This window comes from Cervus elaphus, chromosome X (assembly GCF_910594005.1).
Source record: "Cervus elaphus chromosome X, mCerEla1.1, whole genome shotgun sequence".
Classification (NCBI taxonomy): domain Eukaryota; kingdom Metazoa; phylum Chordata; class Mammalia; order Artiodactyla; family Cervidae; genus Cervus; species Cervus elaphus.
Window position 1 is genome coordinate 126,194,683 of NC_057848.1, and position 4,256 is coordinate 126,198,938.

The following is a 4,256-nucleotide window of genomic DNA, read 5'->3' on the forward strand; positions in this document are numbered from 1 at the left end:
TTGTCCTTATCAGGGAGACTTGCAGTTGTATCCAGCTCTGCCTATGATTGGGTGAAGTATGAGGAAGTACTTGTGGCCTCAGAGCTAAGCATGTCCTCCAAGCCAGCTTTATCAATTATAAAGGAAATATTTTTACCTCCATTTGTGTCATTATTGTGCTTGTCCCTCAAGTGGTTAAAAACTTGCAAGGAGAAAAGGGGCTTTATTTATTGGTCTTTTGGAACCTCAACCCAAACGTTATGTTGAGCTGTGGAACAATTTCAATCTGCAAGGGAAGGAGCAACCATCATAGATATGCCTTGGCCTGACATTATTTTTCCAAGATAAATAGAGGACCTGGATAATTAGAGGCTGTATTGTCATCTCTAAGACATGAAAGGAAACTTTTGGTATTCCAAATATTTGTAGGTGCCTCCAGTAATAACCTGGAAGAAAGTGTTGGGAGATTCTGACAGTATTCCTTTAAATGTAATGCATGCCCAAACCAAGACTGATTGTGTGACTCACATTAGTGGTTAATCACTAGTACCATACACACCTCCATTTTAACTCAGAAAGGAAAATATCATTTGGGCTTGGGGAAGGAGGATGGAATGTTATTTAGGCAATGCACTTAAAACAATGCTACATTACTATAGGTATCTTTACTAATAAGAAAACTCAAGACCTGTCCAAAACCTGCCTCCTTTTGAAGAGTCAGTTAAATTCTTTACTAACTGATTTAAACTGATGATAAACCCTGTTGGGTGTACCTTCTGCCCTTTATCACGAGAGCAAATATCAGTTCTTATCTGGTTACAATAGAAGAACTAGGGAACATTCCAAGGGGGTGAAGCAAAAGTCGGAATGTATGTAGGCTTTCTTGGACAGTTTCTAATTCTCACTTCATCAGCATTACATATTCAATTTAAGGAAGAAAGAGCCCAAATGCCTCATCTATTCTTTCACTTGGGAAATTGTGTGGCTCAAGGATATCAGGAAACTTAGTATTATAAGTGGCATCTCTTATATTTCCCTTCAAGCAAATATCTTGTCTAAGGGCAAATCAGGCATGCTACACTATACTGTAAAATATAGCGAGATAGACCAATTGTGGGCTTTCCTGGTAGCTCAGTGGTAAAGAATCCCCTGCCAATGCAGGAGATGTGGCTTTGATTCCTGGGTCGGAAAGATTCCCTGGAGTTGGAAATGGCACCCATTCCAGTGTTATACTCTGGGAAACACCATGGACAGAGAATCCTGGTAGGCTATGGGGTCTCAAAAGAGTCACACGAGACTTAGCAACTGACCAATCATAAAACAAGACAAAATTCACATTACATATAATGGTGCCAGACTGCTTGAAACCATATCTGTTACCTGGATTATTGGAAAAGTCACCAATTGATCTCACATTTTCAGTTTGCACACCACTACAGACTACTCTCAAGTGTTGTCACAACAAAAAATGTTGAGCCGTTGCTGAAAATAACTGAATGGTTCCTCATCACCCACAGCGTAAAAGTCAAATTCCATTCTTCTCCCAGATCAGCATCACTTCTCTAAACTCACTTCCATCATATTCCCTACCTTGCTCACTCAGTTCCAGCCATGTTGGTATTCTCAGTATGGTTTGAAAATGTCAGGCTTACTCTTGCCACGGGTCTCAGCATTTGTTGTCCCTCTTGCTGGAATGCTCCTTCCTTAGACAACCACAGGGGTAGTTCTCTCAATGCCTTCAGGTCATTACTATCGGTGAGGCTTTCTCTGGACTCCCTATCTATCCGATTTCAGCCTCCTTCCTTGAAATCCAGTTCCCCCATTCCTTGCTTTATATTTTCTTTCTTAACATTTATTAGTGTGAAAATACTTTATATTTTACTTTTTGTCTTGTGGCTACTGTCTGTCTCCTACACTACAGTGAAAGTTCCCTGAGGGTAAGACTACTTTGTCTTTTTTATGACCATATCCAAAGCTCCTGTCTAGAAGACTGCCTGGCAGAGAGTCTCCCTGAAGTAAGTATTGCTGAGATGAAGATAAAGCAAATAAAATAAAAAGCAAACGGTGTTAAAGTAAGCCAAAGGAGGGCTAAGCTACTAATGCAAATGTTTCCAGGGTACATCTGGGCAATTTATTAGAGTGAAGCAGGTCATCTAGGGGCATGGCCCACTCGAGAGAATATTCTGAGTTTAAAATGGGCTGAGATCTTCCTCAGAATCAACTGCTTGTGTCCTTGTTGGAATGTGGGCCCTATCACTTGGTCTATAGTTTGTTTTCTCAGGCAAGCCAGGAATATAGATTTTTGAAATGTGAAATCCCCCAAATGTCTCTATATCTAATTTTAAAATGGAGAATGATAAAAACATGAAGATCAAGCAAAATATGACAGTGGGCTGAAACTCGTCCATGAGTGGCCTCCAGGTGTTTGCTAGATTGAATTATGTGATGTATGAAAGAAAACCTATCCTTGCTCTGGTGAGGTGGGTTTATCTTGTGGAATTCTTGAGGCAAACAGCTTCAGATCATGTTGGGGGAGAGAATGAACTGGAATTACCAACTTCTTTCCACTCCGGGAAGCTCCCTGCCTCCCCCTCTGCCTGTTATGCCTGGAGTTATTAGGCAGAAGAGAGACACCAGAATTGTTTCTTTGAGGCCAGTGAAGAGTGTGGAGTAGGAAAACCAGAGAGAGTTTTGAAGCTTTTCCCACAGCTGAACTGGGAGAAGGAAAGAAAGACAGAAGGACAAAGACCCATGTATTGGGACACCATACTTCAAAGGGAATTTATTGGGAGTTACCACACCCTCTTCCCGCCAATCACCTATGTGGCGAGATACAGTCGAAGGACTTAGTTATACAAAGTCACATCTCCCCGTTCAACTGCCCATGCCACCTATCTCACCTGGAAATAGAACTGCACACATTTCCAGCACAGTTCCCTGTGTGCTTGAAGTGGGCAAGACTAGTCAGGAGGTACCTGTGAAGGGTCAGTAGGCACTGGCTTTGCTGGGATATTGCCAGAATGGGGGTTCTGGAGGCAGCAGACATCCATCTGGTGAAACACAGGCTGGGGGGACAGGGGCGGGATACCTGTGGTTTCAGGCAGGGGCTGAGAGATGGAGAGTCAAGTATTCCCCATGTCCTGGAGAGAAACATTAAACTCAATCCTTTGTTGCCTCTCTTCTGTAAGAAGGCACAGCATAGCCCCAGAGGATGAAGAACAGTGAGATGAGTGCAGTATCTGGGTCGAGCAAGTTTCCATTTTTCTGGATAAAATGCTTTCCAAATGCAAGGTGTCACATCTCTTATGTTCTGAGAACTCCACTAACTCATTCCTGAAAAAAATCATTTATTCAGTGTAGGGAAGTGAACCAAGAACTTCAGGTCTGAGATTTACTGCCCCTGGGTCCTCTGGAAAATACGAGGAAACTGCCCACAGCCCCCTGCTATGGAGCACCATGCAGTGTGTTTAAGCTGAGGGCTGGGCTCTGCTCAGCAGATGTGGCATGATGTCCCCGATGTAATAAAAGTCTTTTAAGTATAAACTTGGTTCCTGCTTAACTCTTGAGACAGTCCTGTCAAAATTCCCCTCTAGGGAGGCTCCAATCCATGTGGTTTGTTTGTTGCCACATCCTTTGTGCACAGAGCTAGGGAGGGCAACTTGGAGACTGCCAGAGGGCCTGGTTTTCTTGGGTCTTTCCATCTCTCATCGGCTCCACACCTCATACCCCTTTTTCCTCTATTCTCACTCCCTCTGTCAGTCTTTCTTAGAATTCCTCCTTCCTCAGTGTCCCTTCCCTTCTGGAGTATCCCTCTAGCCTCTCCTCAGATCTCTGCCAACTTTGCCTTTCTCTCCATTGCTCTGCACCTCTTCTAAACGTCTTTGTGTCCCTCCTTACTCAATTTATCCTGTCCATTTTCCTCTCAGCCCCAAGATTTCACTCTCCCTCTGTTATTCTTCACCCTCTTCCAGTTAGCTGCCTCTCACTCTTAGGTCATCCCTCCCCTTAGGAGCCTCTCCATTTCTGGTCCCTTCCCACCTCCTTTCTTAAGCAGCCACCTTCTCTTTTCCTTTTCCCTACAGCCCATCTCTAGTTCATTCTCCTCTCCTCTCCCTAGCCCAAACCAGCTAAGTCCTATTCCATGTTTATTTGACTGATTATGATACTAGCTGAAATTTAGTCACAGCCTGAATTTTACAGCTGCTCCTTCCTTTCATGTTCCATCCACCAAACACACCCAACCTTTTCAACATGACAAATTCCTTACACACAGCATG